General features: G+C 32.2%; 1 protein-coding gene across 6 annotated transcripts in view; it reads left to right on the top strand.

Annotated features, from left to right (window-relative positions):
• Positions 1-19,455, top strand: part of LOC127710089 (FMRFamide receptor-like) — an 84,943-nt gene that overhangs the window by 48,423 nt on the left and 17,065 nt on the right. The window contains exon 1 of one of the 6 annotated variants that reach the window (XM_052215842.1): positions 3,125-3,224. The exons of the other annotated variants lie outside the window; for them this stretch is intronic. The gene's annotated coding sequence lies outside the window, so the exon portion shown is untranslated. Of the gene's footprint in view, positions 1-3,124; positions 3,225-19,455 lie in introns of those variants that run through there. 6 annotated transcript variants of the gene reach the window in all.

The following is a 19,455-nucleotide window of genomic DNA, read 5'->3' on the forward strand; positions in this document are numbered from 1 at the left end:
ACCTTTAATTTTTGTAATTTTTATATGCCTTCACTGGGAATCGTACCCTTCCTTGAAATCTGTTATGTGTGACTGACATCAACACATCGACGAAACCTCTCGGCTACCAATGGGTTACACTATGGTTGTCTATTTTATATATTTAAATGAACATCTGATATACATTGGTTCATCGGAAACACAGGGCTTGTACCTTTATATAGACAAAATAGGCAGTCGTATAGTATGAGTTGGTAGCCGCGAGGTTAGCATGGTTAAAATCAATGAGTTAAAGATAGGGATTTGTCGGTTTAGGTTCGAATCCCTGTATTCTCTCTGTTGTTCGAATTCTTAAGTTATCCTGTTTTTTTTCTAAATTTGCATGTTATAGTGGATATTTTTGTAATAATAGCGAGTTTTACCGTTTTTTTTTATTAGTATTGGCTATTTCACATGTTTGAAACAAAAATGATTACATTCTATTTGTCAATTTTTGTTTTATAAATATAGTATGATTTCATCTGTTTTGCTACATAATTTTACAAAGGTTTGTTCGCAAATTCCTATGCGAGAAAATCGTGATGTGCCTAGAGTGGTAGACAAATTTCGATAACATACTTATTATATATACTTTATATATGCTTTTTGGTCGGGTTGTTGTCTCTTTGACACGTTCCCCATTTCCCATTTTCAATTTTATTAGAAATAATTTCGAATATGTCTTATTTTGTATAAACAGATAATATTCATATGCCTGGTAATATAAAGATCTTTAAAGGTAGAAGTGTTATATTAATTTTGTATTTTGTTAACCTGTTAACCAATTAATTGTGATCTGAGATTTATCAATGCATCGTTGAACACGATAACATGGTTATTTAAAGTCACTTACAATACCTTCTAATTAAGAAAAGGCTTTAATTTTGAAAAGAAATTAACACAATAGTTTAAGTTATAGATACAATGGATAAGCGTAGATTCATGAAAAACAAACCATTCGCCCTCCGGGCTCATGGTTTCTTTTTCAAGAATCCACGCTTATCCATTGTATCTATATAACAAAACATGTAGCCGTCACCATATATTACGTAATATAATAGTTGGCATGCTTACCAGATTGGTGTAGATGATAGAAGGAGTCTGTTTTGTCAAACACATTTGTTTTAAATGTTAAAGTGTTGTCCCGCGCGTCAAATCTTTTTAAAGTTTGTTACTGTATTTTTCATCGGTAATGCATATTTACTCAAAAATCCACGACTTGCATGCACTTCGTAAAAGGTGACTGTACAATATGTCTAGCTCAATAAAAGTTGTAAATGAATCAAATACATGTATATAATATCAAAAATCTACAATCAACACTAAATTCTCAAAGTACTAAGGGAACGATTATTTTATTTTCTGCGAGGGGTGGAAGATTTTGAAAATGAATACTTTGACCTGGTAAGAGCTGAATATATATATGTCAATAATATAACGCTGCATATAAGACAGGTAAAAAATAAATATTCTGAACCCCCCCCCCCCCCCCCCCAACTTCCGAATGTAAAATGGGGGAAAAAAAACAACGACTTACAATGTTCCTGATAAGTTTATGTTGACAATATAACACTTCCATGGTTTATACAACGACTCTGTCAGCCCCGAAGATATGAGAGGATTACATCTGATTTACATAGAAGTAATAAATAAATATTTTCTAAAAGGGCAGTTAGTTTTGATAAACGGGGAAATGTTATTTTCTCAAATTTTCCAGATGGAGTAACACTTTTAGAAGGTTTTTTGTAGTTAAAAATTTGAAATGAAATGTTAATTGCGTGTATTTTTCTGTCATCAATTTGATACCTTATCACTGCTTTGTTTGGCAATATGAATCTCTGTTCTATCGTGCCTTTTACTGGTTTAATTGCCAAAATCTGAACTTTTTGCTGATAAATGATAACACTTATATGTAAATTATGATATGCCTCTGAATCAGAAAACCAGTTGTTTATTTACACATGCGCTGTGCTGTATTTACGTTTTCCTCAGTTTATCTGTGTTTGTTTACATATTGCAATTGAATTAATAAATACGTGTAACAACTAATGTATATTCGTTATCACAATCATTGCCTTATGATCTTTAATATCAACAGTCAGACGTGTTAATGCATAAATGATTCGATTCCCCTGCGGTCATTTGCCGGACATACACATATCATTATCTGTTTTCCTATGTGACTATATGTCCTTAACTGAACCTACTCGATGACAATATCCATGCATCACTGTTATTGGCAAATTTAAAGAATTTTAAAATATGTTTGTTAATTTGTTTTCTCAGATCATGGAAGTAATATTTAAATATTACCTCCATGCTCAGATTCTTCAAATTCAAACAAATTTCAAAATCCTACTTGAATGAGAGTATATAAACTAGTTTTCTTTTGGAATATCCAACAGCCAAATACTGATTTGTTATGTTCTTTGAAAAGATGTTTCAATATAATAATGATTTTGAAGAGTTATGGTTAAATCGGCAATTAATAAATCAACAACAACAAAAAAACTAGCGTGCGAACATTAACTGATTAAAACAACATGTACATTGGGCGTATATATTTGATTTGCTTGCTGTTTTTTAAAGTTTGGATAATTTTTTGTGTACATATTAGAAATTGCAAAGCAAGTTAGAATGAAAGAAACATCAGTAACTGATTATATCGACAAGATATGAACTGTTTCTTTGTAATAGGAACTGTTTCTTTGCATGAGTTACATGGGTAAAATTTTATGCTAGACAGAGAAATTGATATATTTGTAATCAGGTATAAATAGATATTGGAAGTACATAAATCTTATCCCATAATTTTTTGTTGCAATTGAAAAATTACTTAATTAAGTAACCATTAGTTTCAGGGCAAAGTTTTTATCAGTTAACTACTGCCGAACCCTTTAGCGTTGACTGATTGACATAAACATCATCTCATTTACATATCATTAAATAATACTAAGTAGTCCTACGCTATACCTGATAATATACCTGTAGATTCGTAGGTTAATGATTTAATTAATCATGTTTTTCTGTCAACTCAATCAAACCATATTTACATTACTGTTCGGGAAACACTGATAGAAAATACGTTACTTTATCAATACAAATGGATATGTGAATAGAAAAATTCATTCAATCACTCCATAATCGCTGTAATTACATGGATTTCTAACACTTAAGACCGTATCTTAACTGGAGTTGCTTTAACGGTATGTTATTTCTAAACTTACGTAACTTTTGCAACTTTATGTGCTTTTTATGTTATGGTGGTTGTTTAATTTGTGTTTAGTCATAAAAGAGAAGCCTTAAGCATTCGATAGATTTATTATCTTTCCTCTTAAAACGAATATATCGGAAAATCATAGGAAATTATAGAAAAACACTCGTTGTTTTATTTATATAGTCTGAGTATTTTTATATTTTATTACCATTATTCTATCATGAAAGAACTTTTCTGTAATCGTATACTTGATTATCGCACCATTACATTTTGGTCCTATATAAGAGTGCTTTGATAAGTAAAAAACTTTTGAAATCTAATTAAAAAAAGATATACATTATAACAGAGACGTATAATACAATTTTGTACTACAGTACATGTCTCTGATTATGAGTATGAAATGTTTTTCCTTTCAATTCTTGATAAGGTAAAGAATTCCTAAAGAAATGATAGTAGGTGTATCTATAATTTTGAAACATTAAGCTCAATTTATATATAGTTTACGAGCAACATCTGACATTTCTAGAAACAACGGATTGTTGTGAACGTACGAATATAGATCATAAATTACAAGTGACGAGCGAATTTCCTTTGCATTACTAGTCCACACGTAAAACGTTACCGTTCATGTACACCAAATGCCCGAATTTACAAATAATAGATACATTTCATTATGTTAGACATCGATATATTTCCGAATCATATAACCCAAACGTATAAAAAGGAATAGACACTAAAAGGGGGGGGGGGGGAGTAATCAAAAACTATAAGTCAAGGGAAGACCGACAAAATCACGACAAAAAAAAAACGAGCTAGCAAACAACAGATCACAAAACAACACGAGACGAACCACAAAAACTGGATAAACAAAGGTGCTTTGGAAGGGTAAACAGTGTCTGCTCCATTAGTGTCAACCGTTGTGCTGTCAATTTCAGGTAAAATCCGATAATTAGTCGCATTATAACTGTTGTCACCTTTAAGACCAACATATATACCCAACTTAGGAATCAGCTGTGGGAGATGATCATTTCTTCTCAATTTATATAACCTTCTTTTAAATTCATTCTAAAAGCAAGTTGTTGTACTGAGCTTTGGAAATCCTGGGGGACTAAGAATCCACAAGCAGAGTTGCCAAAACACTTGTGATAGAAAACGGACTTTAAACGACACCTGTTCTTGAATACCCTTCAACAACAGTATAATCTGGAAAGCATGCAACTAACTTGATTTATTACGTCATTTTACATGTCATGACAATATGTCAAACTGTTTAACAAATCTTTTCATGTTATAACAGTCATTAACATCATTTACGTGTATCATGATAACGCGGTCACTATGTTTTAGTGTCAAAAAAGTAATATTTAAAAGTTTAGTTCGTCTACGAAGGTATGAACTAATTACCATGGGGATATAACAATGTTTATACTTGTATTATGTATGTCACAACGTATAGTATATCCAATACAAATGTTTGAATATGCAAGGGTCTTCTTTGAACTTCTTGTAAAAAAGGGGGAGAATACCAATTGAATTCTGTTGAAATGCCAGCTTCGTCTGTTACGTTAAAGTGTTATAAATCTATTTTGAAAGTTGTCTATTACCTGTTTCCCTTTTCTGCACTTGGACATGAACCCATGTTAGCCTCATACATCAAGACACATAATCGTTTTTTTTTCTTTCCTTCAAAGTCCAAAACAATTCGTTAGAATAATTCATTTTACACGTACGTGTAGATATACATGTAGAAATAACTTCCTTTTGCCACAATAAGACGCAAAATTGTTTTGATGCGCAAAATACGTTTAAGCATGTCATAACTCCTGCAGTCCGGTTTCAATATTGGAACACATAAATCCTTTGTAATCTGTCACTTGCATGGTTTCTTACCTTTATGTGCCGATAAGTAGTATACCAAACATTTTTGAGTAACATAACAAACATTTTTGGTACCGATTGGTGCCATACCTAACATTGTTAGGTGCATTGTACCGATTAGTAATATTTTGGTATCTATTTAATAGTAATGTACCAATTACTTTTGGGTACCGATTAGTTCTTGTAATTTATTAGATATTTTAAGGTACCGATTAGTAAGAAGTATACCAAATATTTGAAACGCATACATGTTTGGGCTTCGATTTGGATGCTTATTGGTTATATCTGCACGACGCTATATCATTTCTCCAAACATAATGCATCATAATGTGCATTAATAATTTACAAATAAGACAAAACTTTATCAAACCTATAAAGATATTTTACGGTTATATAATAACTGTAACATCAAATTTCTCTTTCATCATATGAATGATATTATCGTAGCTTTACTAGTATATATTGTATCAGTTGTGTCCTTCCGACCTTTGCTATATTAAAGAAGTATTAAATCATTATTATGTTTATCAATACAAATACAATAATGGTATATAGCTATAAAAATGACATAAAATTGTTGAGAATTGTTATATTATCCAATCTCTTACGCCTACTTATGTCGGTGGTAGATTTAAAGATGATTCAACGCTGACCAAATCTTTAAATGTAACCCCATTTTACTTTTTTGGCACTATTTATCGACATGTCATAAATATGTCTTGAACTATTTTAATAGCATCCGTAATTTGTATTTGTCATATTTCGTTCCGAAAAATTTCCCACATAAAACATACCATAGATATAAGAAGATGTGGTATGAGTGCCAATGAGAAAACTCTCCATCCAAGTCAAAATTTATAAAAGTAAACCATTATAGGTCACAGTACGGTCTTCAACACGGAGCCTTGGCTCACACCGAACAGTAAGCTATAAAAGGCCCCCAAAGTATTACTAGTGTAAAACCATTCAAACGGGAAAACCAACGGTCTAATCTATATACAAAACGAGAAACGAGAAACACTTATGAACCACATCAACAAACGACAACTACTGAACATCAGATTCCTGTTCCCTTTTATTAAATATACAAAGCACCAATTGGACACATGGGATAATTCATACTTTGTAACAAAAGCATTCAAGCAAAAACTACTCTGAAAATTATATTATATACTAGTATTTTTACAAGTCTTCTTCTTTCGTTTTCATGCCTTTTATTGCCTGCTATTTTTGTCCCTTTTTAGATCGTGTCAGTCTCGTATTGACCCTTTAAACATTGGCATTTTGATGACTTCTAACCGCTTCGATACCTTTTTGGTATTAAACCTAATTTCGGGTACGATCAACGGTTGGATCAAGTCAAAGACATTTGCTGCTTCTCCGCTTGGCACGTAGCATTAAAGAGTAAGAGAAATGACAGGTCAGATCGAAGTCAGAATAAGTCCGTGTAGGATAACATGTTTTCCTGAACTGATACCTTATGCATTAGTACGTTAAAAATCTGGGCTGATATGCATAAAACCACTTAAGTTAAAATATCCAATCGTAGTACTTATTTATCGTAGGATATGTAGCAAAATCCGGCCGTTCGGAACAAATCTTTAACTTAAGTAGTTTTATGCATATGAGCCCTGACTCAGGCTGTCGGTCTAGTACAAATCAATGTTCATATTAATTTCGTTTGTAGTATTTGCCACTGGACACAAATCCATCCATGTATCCGTTCAACTTCTTTCCGACGATTTAAACATATTGAAGGACTATGTACTCTGCTCATGTTAGTGAAGGAAACAAACTTCATTCGGAAGAATCGCTGTTGGGCTTTATTGTCTATTAAATCAGTACATGTAACTACAGATGTTCATTAAAGATACAATATAATTTTCGATGTGACATTGCTGTTAATATTATAGAAATTATTTAGCGCAAAACAAAAAATAATTTTGTTTTCGTGATTGTTTGTTTTTTTTTTTTTTTTGCTCAACGCCCTATATTTAACAAGGAAATTTGATTTATGATACACGGCTCTTCCCTGAATGATTCATGGATTACACAACTTTTTCATTAATATATTCTCGTAAAATATTTGTAAAATATAGATATAAATTCTCAATATACCATTAACCTACTTAGAATATACTTTCTTATACATGCATGGTAAATCTTTTTTGAACTTTTCCTTATCACAACAGTACATATCTATCATAATATAAAGAACAGAACGGTACTGAAGCGCTAATTTGCCAGGAAAAAATCAATTACCTTCGAAAATCCAATAAAAAATAACAATACTGTGACCATCCCAAAAATAATTACCTCTATATACACAAGTCATAATTATTTGAGTTTCGAAATACAGATTATTTTTAGTGGAAGAATGAAAATTAGGCTCTTATTTTAATCTTATATTGAGGCTTAACAATGTAAAATACCAACTTCTCTTAGGCGACTAACAGGTGTTTCGGAAATAACTTCACTATGAATTTGAAATGAAGAACATCAGTAAAAGCGTTAATCCTCTGATTGATAGGTTGCTGTCTTATTGACGTTCCATGACCCAAAGTCTCATTTCATTTATATACAGTAGGTAGGTAGCAAGTACATATGGAAAATTCGATTCTTAATCCCCCAACCCCATCCACCCCTTCTAATTTCATTTGGTATTCAAAAATGTTACTTTTTTTTATTTTCAAATCTGTCTCTTAACTTTAACCGTTTAAACTAAAATATTTTAACAGTTTTAGAATGGCTTCATCAGCATACTTTTGTTTATAGAGAGTGTCTTAAATGTAGTTTAAGGACCTACATACTTGTTTTCATATTTGTTTTCTTAGACATCGGAATTGAACTGTCACCATGATATATCTTTTGTGCACCAAACTGATAATAACTTGTCTGAAAGTGGATATGTAATAGCGTTGCCAGTCAAATAACATATATAACGAGTCCGAAGAGATTAAATCTTTGTTTCAATTGGCATCTGATATTATTTGACCGTTAGAATGTAAATATCATCAGCAAATAGTGACCATACATTCGGACTTGACTATATAGTTCTTGGTATTTATACCCACGTCAATGCTAGTGGGGTTTTATATATATATATATATATATATATATGAATGACTCTCTAAAGATTTGCTTTGTTATTCTAGGCATAAATAAGCCTTCAAATTATCATATATGATAATGATATAATTGTAGTCAAAAGTTTGTATCGCCTCGGCATTTTAGGAAAACATTGAGACTGTACCGAACTTCGCTATCAGTCATGATAACATGCCGAAAATATTGTAATGATGAATTGAACTATTTTGGTCCACTTTGAATTCCATGTCAATTGATTAGAGTCACAAAGCATGTTTGTGAAATAGGTAAACACGGGAATGTGTCATTTTGAAATGATTGATTAATTTACAATACATGTCTTAATAAATTCTGAAACTTTGGAAGCAAATCAAACTCTGATTTATGTTAAATATATATATATATAATTGTATAAGTCACTACAAAATCTAATAATTGGCAAGTAAAGTAGATTTTAATATCAATTGATTATCTTCAGTCAAAAGCTTTTGTAATTATTGCATGAAATATACAGTTACCCTGTTCTGATTATTAATTTGATTGCCTGCCTGTCTGTCTAACTGACTGTCCATTCTGTATACATGCCCGTTCGTCTATATGCCTGCCTGTCTGTCTAACTGACTGTCCATTCTGTATACATGCCCGTTCGTCTACTTGTCTGCCTGTCTGTCTAACTGACTGTCCATTCTGTATACATGCCCGTTCGTATACTTGCCTGCCTGTCTGTCTAACTGACTGTCCATTCTGTATACATGCCCGTTCGTCTACTTGCCTGCCTGTCTGTCTAACTGACTGTCCATTCTGTATACATGTCCGTTCGTCTACTTGCCTGCCTGTCTGTCTAACGGACTGTTCATTCTGTATACATGCCCGTTCGTCTACTTGCCTGCCTGTCTGTCTAACTGACTGTCCATTCTGTATACATGTCCGTTCGTCTACTTGCCTGCCTGTCTGTCTAACGGACTGTTCATTCTGTATACATGCCCGTTCGTCTACTTGCCTGCCTGTCTGTCTAACGGACTGTCCATTCTGTATACATGCCCGTTCGTCTACTTGCCTGCCTGTCTGTCTAACTGACTGCCCATTCTGTATACATACCCGTTCGTCTACTTGCCTGCCTGTCTGTCTAACTGACTGTCCATTCTGTATACATGCCCGTTCGTCTACTTGCCTCCCTGCCTGTCTAACTGACTGTCCATTCTGTATACATGCCCGTTCGTCTACTTGTCCTGTAAACGCACATGAGTTCTACCCGTGTAGTATCTGCTTGTCCTGTGAACGCACATGAGTTCTACCCTGGTTGTATCTGCTTGTCCTGTAAATGCACACGAGTTCTACCCTGATAGTATCTGCTTGTCTTGAAAACGCACATGCGTTCTACCCGAGTAGTAATTTTGTTGGGGTTTGTGTTGCTTTATTTTGTGTTTTCTGTCTAATGTTTTGTGGACAAAAAATATTCTTGTCGTTTTTTTTTTTTTTTTTTTGTCTATTCTAATTCTACCTTTGTTTTTGGTTGAGCCTTGGTATCTTCTTCCCCTTTTCATGACACATTGTCCAGGTGATTTAAGACTGAGAAATACACTACAAGGTATGCATGTACCGAGTCAAGCAAATTAATTAGCCCATGTTCTCATATGTCTTTACTTTTTGTAAATTGTCTATTTTTTATTTTTTTCATTTCTTTAGCGGGTTGGGCTCTGGTGATTGATGTGGTATATATATATATATACATATATATATATGACCTAGTGTCTTACATAATTGATTTTGATTTTCTGTGATATTTTTCATATATCTATTATCCGAACATATTTACAATTGCAAAACCTAATTAATAATATGTGTAAATTTATTCTTGTAATTAATGTCATATTCAGATGTTTTGGTTGACAGAAAATGCCGGAAAAGAATTCTTAAAGACTTCCTTCCAGTGAAAGGAATATTAATGATAGAATTAGATAACACTGTAAAGGCGTCAATGAACTTGCATACATATCTTGAAATAACCGTTATCATCGATATGAAAAAAAAAATAGCCAGAAAACATTTGTGCGCCATTTTCATGAAATTCAACAGAAAATGCTAAATTTGTAGAAACAAAATATATTTCAATTTTTCTCAGGCACCGTTCTAAAGATGACACTGTTGTTTACAGAATTGTTTGATCCTGCTAACCGGAAGTAACTGGTTTCATTTCCATTGATGGGTATTGAAACAAAACCTTTGTTTAAAAGAAAACACCGTCTAACTGCATACATAATTCTATCTTTTCAATTGATCCACACGATTTACTAGTTTTAGATGAGTAAATAATGTCATTCCGATAAACATTAGTCAAGGTTTACTTATTTGCATTTTCACATAAAATACTTTTATTTTTCCTGACACAAGCCGATTTAATTAGTAATCAAAGTTTTTAATGTCACGTTTCGTATTTTGATGACAACATTCAAACATACTTTCGACGATTGATTAACAATGATTAGGACTTTATGTAATCTCAAATCTCCCTATTATTACAAGTATATATTTATGCTTGAGCTGAAAGTTCCAGCTCAATATAAAAGTTCAAATGAACCGGGAAGATATCGTGTATCAGTTTGATAGAGTGATAATATAGGGTGGTAATATATTCAATTGCGCGGTCTCCCACAACTTATTTAAAATTTGCATCAAGATTGAATGATTTCTCTCTTTATCAAATACAGAGGCGATAATGCATTACATCATATCAGGGAAAATTAAAGACTAAATCAAAACTCAAGGGCGATGGTATAAACTCAGATACGATTATATGAGGATGTGGAAGGGGTTTACAGAATAGGGAATAATGTGCAAAAAGTGCAGAATAAAGGGTCCAAAACATAAAGAATAGAGACAAATAGCGTAAAAAGATAAATATTAGAGAATAATGGGAAATTTATAAAGAATAGAGAAAAATGGCATAAACAATAAAGAGTACAGAAATGAAGGACCAAACCCTCCCCCATCCCAAATCCAGACCCTCTTATGTTCAACTGGGTATTTCCCATTTATAGATTTACTTATTAAACTTTTAAATTTAAATTTCTTTGAAAATCAAAATTGTATGATTTTCACAAGCACCGTTTATATATGTATGTATACTGTGGATTCATTTATTTTCGTTGGTATAATTTTTCTGGATTGAGGAAAAATTGTATTTTCGTACATATTTTATTGGTGGTTTTGGCAAAAGTTGCATACAAGTCTAGAGAAAATTTATATTTCGTTAGACATTTAAATTTAGTTGACCTTTACCCACAAAATCCACGAATAATAATGAATCCACAGTAATTAATTTTCATTCAAATCTGAGCTAGACTCGTGCAGGTGAACAGTTTGACAATTATATAATTCACTTAGAATTATCAATGCAAAGCACACAATTGGCCAATTTAAAATGAAACGCAATATGAATCCTATTCATATGATTTCTCCGACTTCTCTCGTGCTATAGAATCGTATTCCTCAGAGAATTGCAACCCAAGACAATTAAACCCTCTACCCATGAGATCTCTCTCACTTCTCTCGTGCTACAGAATCGTATTCCTCAGAGAATTGCAACCCAAGACAATTAAACCCTCTACCCATGAGATCTCTCTCACTTCTCTCGTGCTATAGAATCGTATTTCTCAGAGAATTGTCACCCCAAACAATTAATACCCATACCCATGAGGTCACTCTCACTTCTCTCGTGCTATAGAATCGTATTCCTCATAGAACTGCAACCCCAAACAATTAATTTCCTTACCCATGAGATCTCTCTCACTTTTCTCGTGCTGTAGGATCATATTCCTTAGAGAATTGCCACTTCCCACAAATTAATCGTTGTTATTGTATATTCATTGTATGAAAAGTGAAAAAGTCTGATGCATATCTTTTGTCTTTCAAGTATACATTACCAAAAGGAAATAAAATTAATCTTAATATTTCGTGTTGTTGACACATCTTAATCATTTGTCTTTTCAGTTGACAGTTTTGAAACTAAACTAAGAACTAAACACATTGGTGGCCGTCGGCTGTTTTCTGCTCTTTTGGTCTGGTTGTTGTCTCTTTGACACATTCCCCATTTCCATTCTCAATTTTATATGGAGTATAAACACACTTGTTTTATATTGTAAAATACCGTACGTTGACCTCTGAATATCTTTGGTGTTTGTGGATGTCGTTGGATGACTATTTCTCCACTTCTTTTTTGTTTATATTGCTTCGTGGTTTTCTACTGTCTCTGTAGTCTAGTCTGTAAGAGTAAATTATTAATAGAGTGAAACTTGAACCCAGTCATATTCGATGGATTTTTTTTTCTACACATCAATACTGGCTTTATACAATCTCCATTTACCAGTAATTACATTTATTAGTACAAACTGAGCTAAATTCAAGATTGAAAGAAGTACAGTCCTAAGGTAACTGTTTTCCAGACTTATATGACAAACAAATCTTATCACCATCATTGTCTTCGTGAGAGATTGATAAACGAATACCCATTAATCTTCTTACAGTTTTTATCAGATGAAATGAAAAAGCTGTGTAATATTTAATTGAGTTCAAGACAAGCACCAAGGGCAAGGCAGATTTCACCTCATGATTCTTTAAATTTATATGAATAGTACTGTGGATATACACTTTTTGTTACGTAACAAGAAAACAAGATCGACTGCCCAAACTTTTCTTTATATTTTCTGGAAGTATTGAATGACAATTATTTCCTCATACTTTATTTTAAAATTCTACGATCTATTGTTCTTTAAGCATGAGATGGTGTTTTTCCTAAATAATCTGTATGGAATTAAAGAGTTTGCACAACCCGTAGTTTAAAAACAAGCCCGATGCCATGGACTTTGTATTATAAATGTTTGATATTGTGTGAAATGGTTACATTTCGGCAAACTACCAGATATTTCTGTCATATTTTTTCATCACTCCGAATTACCTCATTTAAGATGTTGTTCCATGTTTGAGAGAACGGGCCATACCTACAATATTTTCAAAAGGTAGAATAGAGAATGGAAACGGGGAATGTGCCAAAGAAACAAAAACCCGACCAAAGAGCAGAAAAACAACCAAAGTCCAACAATGTGTCTTCAATGCAGCGAGAAGATCCTGCACCTGGAGGCAAGCTTCAGATGGCCCCTAAACAATAATTTATACTAGTGCATCGAAATTAATGACGCTCTATTGGTATAAATTTACATTTTAATGTCGATGTAAACAAAAATTCTCTCCATAGTTTTTTTTTGTTTTTGATTTGCTTTGTCTTGTTTCTTTGAAAAAGATAAACATGATTGTTTTTAAGGCTACAATACAACAATTGTTTTATAACCTTTGTTTGCTTTGTCTTGTTCCTATGAAAAGATAAACAAGATTGTTTTAAGGCTACAATACGACAAATGTTTTGTATGTTATAATTCGACAACATATAAGTTACCTCAATTTATCACGCCTGACTTACGCTATGATTAAACGAGAAAGCGTTTTAATAGGTAAAGTTTGTAAATTGGACAAAGGAAATTAAAGAGTTGACTTTTGCAATACTAAAATATGTTGCACACACTCTTACTAAGTTTTCATATGGAAAATTCTGTAATTTCAGTGAAAGATTTCATACCGTTTAACTACGCTATGATTAAACGAGAAAGCGTTTTAATAGGTAAAGTTTGTAAATTGTACAAAGGAAATTAAAGAGTTGACTTTTGCAATACTAAAATATGTTGCACACACTCTCACTAAGTTTTCATATGGAAAATTCTGTAATTTCAGTGAAAGATTTCATACCGTTTAACACATTCTTATATAAAAAGATTACTGCTGAATCCGAATATACTGCGATCATGATTAACACTATATTCATGTCGACACGATTAACATTTAATATATATTGTCGACAAGATTAACCTCAAATATACTGTTAGCAAGTTAACCCTATATTATATATCTTCTTGTTTCAAGCTTCATGAATGTGTAAAAAACGTTATCAAACAGCCTATATGTAATCGAATCAGTACTGTTATCAGTATGTAAAAACTGAGAGAAACGTCTTGTATCTTCTTTAATCAACTGTTTATTATTTTATCTGATGAGATAGAAACCTTTGAGTCAATCCTGCGTGTTTTATCAGGAATACAAATACAACAAATGTTGTTACGGTTCCGATTTTGCTATTGTTTTGCATCGTTAACAAAAAATATAAATTGGGCACTGCATCTTTACAAGACACGTGGCAGAAGTTTCTATTTTAATTTGAAATTTCAATTGAAGAACAAATACATCAGACACCAAGATGCCTTGTCATTTAATTTATTTAAAAAAAATTTAAAGTATTTTGTGTGTTTGACATTTGTTAAAAGAAAATTTTTTAACATTGATTGATGGCGGATCAATGTCGATCGGCAAGTATCACATGCATACCCATGGCGATAACGTCTAAATGTGATATATGACCATGCACGGGCTCTGATTTGTACCAGACGGAAGCCGGATACTAAATACTCGGTCCAATGGTAACAGTTCCCTGAAAGATATGTCACTCTATCCTGACAAATTCCGATCAATACTTATGCTCACTTCTAATTGTCGAGGAAGAGCAAATTCGAATTTAACGTCTGTTATTGACTTAGTCACCAACCTCACAGACTTGAGACGAACATGCTACCAGGAGACAGATAGTCGATGCTGCAATTTAGTATTGATGTCGAATATCTGTTTCGAATCATTTATTAAAAACATTTACTAAAACGGTAAACTAATTCAACTGTCAACATGTGTAACTTTTAAAATTCTTGAAATAGTCACCCACTTTAATTTAATTTTAAAATGCCTAAGCAGTTTAAATGAACGGCTTCGTGATGCTTATAATTTGGGAATTTGACATACGTTGCGTAATGATCGAGACACTTAGTGTTGTAATTTTCATGTAAAAAGTCAATCAGTACCGTAAGTCAGCTGTCTTGTACATTTCATTCTCAAAGGTTAATAATCTGTCATTCTTCTTTGTAATTAGTATGAATGAAATACCAGTGCACAAAAGAAACCTTGTCACTGTCCTAAACTCGTTATGCATAACGGAAACGAAACTTTTACTACACTGTCAATCTAAAACGAACTAGGGTTTGGATTTAAAAACGAAACCACTTTCTTATAGTTTTGCACGCCGTAACGGAGAAGTTTTATTGTCGTCACATGCAACATTTTATCAAAATGCTAAGGAAGGAGACGATGATCTTGAAAAAGGTGGAAAGGCACCAAGGGGGCCAATCAAAATATATATGAAGCTTCCTTATTTGGTGGATCGTAGCGAACGAGCGCAGAAATTGTGTCGAACATACGGATCAAATTATACTCGAACGGATATTTTTTGTGTTTTATCTCTTTCTTGTTCAATCCACTCAACTATGAATTATATATTTGCTAAAACTATCTATCAAGTGGTGTTTCTTAGGGTCTATAAAAATATAATATGAAATTTAGAAATAAATTGTGATACATAAAAGAAAGAGAACAAATATTTGGTTGTGAACAGTTCCATATAACAACATCATACGTTAAGTTGATAGCAACACATTTCGTTTTCTAACAATCATATTATCCTGTCGTGCTTTGTTCGTTTTCGAACAATCATGCAATGTCAAGCTTTTTTGTTTAATTTTCTTATAATCATTCCCTGACAGGCTTTTCTTGTTTTGTTTTCTAATAATCATGCCCTGTCAGGCTTTTCTTGTTTCGTTTTCTAATAATCATATCCTGTCAGGCTTTTCTTGTTTCGTTTTCTAACAACCATGCCCTGTCAGGTTTTTCTTGTTTCGTTTTCTAACAATCATGCCCTCTTAGGATTTTCTTGTTTCCTTTTCTAACAATCATACCCTCTCAGGCTTTTCTTCTTTCGTTTTCTAATAATCATGCCCTGTCAGGCTTTTATTGTTTTGTTTTCTAACAATCATGCCCTGTCAGTCTCTTCCTGTAAGCCTCTATTTGTGTGTAGTATGCACCTAATCAACCTATCGTATATTATAGTTTTCGACATAAACGTTTACCTAAAAGCGAAATGTTTAACGTCTTTAATGATATGCAATTTGATTTTAAAGGAGTAATTATGATCTGTAAAAATACCAAGTGCTGCTACAGAAATCCTGTATGTCAACAATGTCATTGTTTTTATTCTCTAAGAGTTCTTGTTTAGAGCTAATGAATTATTTCTGTGAGAAGTACACATTAGTTTAAAACCATTAATAAGACAGGAAACAAGCAGTGAGTGGATTATCTAGATATTGTGACCTTTACAAATTGAATTGTATTGAAACCATTTCCATCAAGAGTTTTTTTTTAAATTTAGATTAATATTTGCAAATTGAACAATTCTTGAGATGACTTTCATTAGAAAAACACAACAGAAGATTGCACAATTTTTCATTGTCTCAGCGTAAATGATCTCCAAAATATTGTTAATCGTGAGCATTAATCAATCAAAATTTGTTTTTCTATCAAAACTGCCTGACATAAACATTTGTACTGATCATCGAATTTCACTAATTTGTGTCCTACGTAGTGCAAGATTTATTTGTTTCTACGAACACTTCAGTTTTGATTAACTTAATTTCTCATTGTTATTTTTTTTCAAATTTTTAGTTCTGGCCGCTCCTGGTGAAGTATGAAACAAAGCAGCTTCGGGCATTTCAAAATCCATATTTTCATAAATCTTCTATTGTTCATACTGAATATGCATCATAACTGGAAAAAGGGGAAATGGTACCTAGGATGTAAGAAAAAAAATAAGTCGCAGAAAGAAAAATTAACATAATCAACAGACAGACAACATTTCACCGGAAGGTGTGCTGTCCCTGCTACACAAGTGCCACCCGTCGTGTTGTTCAATTTATATAGATGTTTTTGTTATAGAACATGGCATGCAGCTAAAATCTTTACTTTAAGGCTGTAAATAACTGATTAAAAAGCTTGCATTCTGACACAGTCTCCTTTTTGGTTGTACATAATTATCAAAACATCCTTTTACATGTTTGCAGGCTATGCCTAATCATATACACTTCATGTTATTATTTTAAACTTTGTGCGGTTAGATAAATCAGTTTGATTTCTGTTTGCTAGATAAATTTGATGGACTATGTGTAATGTTTTGTTTCAAAACAGTTCAATTGATCCAAAACTGTTAAGTCAATAAAACAATAGGATTAACCCACTTTATTAAAGGAAAAACGTCTGTACATGCTCTTTCGAACTCAGGAATATCATGTCATTATATGATTTTGTTCCAATTATGTGCAGTTTATTTTCGTCCGTAAATTTAAATAAAAAGGTTGAAAGGAAACAATATATAAATATACCCGAAATTAGATTTAAACTCATAGCCTTTTCTAAGATCTCTGATGTCATTTCCACGCTCTAACATTTTCACTATACATATATTGAATACCAATAGTGAAACCTTTCTTCAACGCTAAACAGTGTTCATGTTTATAAATTGCATGTTAAATTCAATGGAAATAGTTCTAGATGACTTATTATGTAACGTAATGAAATGTTAATACAAGTTTTTACTCTGGTATAAAGGGATATAGTGTTAAATATAACGGTTGTTTGCACTACCTGAATGCATATGATCCATTGAAAATGTACAAACCGCAACGCATTCGTAACAAATGCTACATAAAAAGGTGTTATCAAATAATGTCAAGAGTATATGTTATGTGGATTGTATATATGTAAGTGAATGTCATACGAACAGAACGGTTAATCTCAAAGCATTATTATTATTTTCATCAAGTGACAAGTTAATATTACAACCAAAAAAACGCATTAAACCGTTAATGTCTATAAAGTAATTTTGCCAGATACCATAAAATGCGATTTGAACCAAGTTTGGTAATATGTTAAGAAACAATCTAGAATAGGCATTGATCGAAATAAATAATGCTATTCAGAAAAATTAAAACTCATGTGATACCAACTCGCAGAAAATCAAATGGTCATCTCTATTCTATTGATGTTTTTTTTTAAACAGCGTCAAGATAAAAAATATATTTCTCAGAAATTTATTAAAACACTAGTACTCAACTTTTCAGAAATATATTACAAGTTACTTATATCGATAATATCATCAGGTAATGTTAGCCTATTAAGACGAGCCGGAAAAAAATAAGGTATGAAACACAACTGAACTCGACCATCATCTGCAAGGCTATGGTTGTATATTTATATATTTTTAAAAAAGATCAATGAGTAGAATTTGTTCCCGCAGCTTCTACCACTTTAACATACTGTAAACTGACAGTTTTATAGATATGCTTAATCGTTCAACCCCACTAGGTCTCACTGCGTTTGGAGTTCATGCGAGTCGCCCTTTTTTCCTGGTTTGTATCGTAAGAGTGGATTAAGAAGATTTGTACATCGTAAACTATTGTTACATGTACCTTGTTTATCATTGTCGTACCTATCAATTAAGACAATGTTTTTGTCGTGAGTATATATCTTTAAGAATATATATCTTTGAGCTATTGATTTTGCCATTTGATAAGGGACTTTCCGTTTTGAATTTTCCTTGGAGTTTGTTTTTTTTTTTTTTTTTTTTTTTTTTTTATTTTACTTTTTACATTCTATGATTTGCACAATCTAAAATGGAAACTGAAAAAAAGTTATTTTCTATATATAAGATTAGTTAAATGTAATTATATCTTTGATATTTAATACCATTCTTCCAATTATATAATGCGATAATATAGTTGGTTCCTTTAAAATATCATAGATCATAGCGGTTGACAGAGTACATTGCAGAGTAAAGATGTACTATGATAATTGCAATCAAACAATGAACTATTTAGGAAAGTTACACAATTATCTTAATGTCAAAATGTCAAAAATATTTAGCTGTAGTTATTCTTCCAAGTATATAATGCCGATTATATTTTGACTTCTCCAACAACATCATTATTGTCTACAATATCTATATGTTTAAAACTTTTAGAGTTTTACTACTTACCTTTGAGGCATTTTATGTTATTGACTAAAATTGTAGTGCTGTAAATACAAAAAAATGTTTATAATGAAAAACTTTATTGTATAGGCAAAAGGGAGGCGCAAGATACCAACATGACCAAAGGGACATTCAAATCTAATATCAATTCAAAGTATGCATCGAGGAAACAAAGTTTAGAAACATTGACCAGTTCATTTTCCCGATTCTGTATGATTTGTATAGCATGGGATCCTGACATGAGCAGCGAGTC

Source organism: Mytilus californianus, unplaced genomic scaffold, assembly GCF_021869535.1.
Source record: "Mytilus californianus isolate M0D057914Y unplaced genomic scaffold, xbMytCali1.0.p SCAF_7, whole genome shotgun sequence".
NCBI lineage: Eukaryota > Metazoa > Mollusca > Bivalvia > Mytilida > Mytilidae > Mytilus > Mytilus californianus.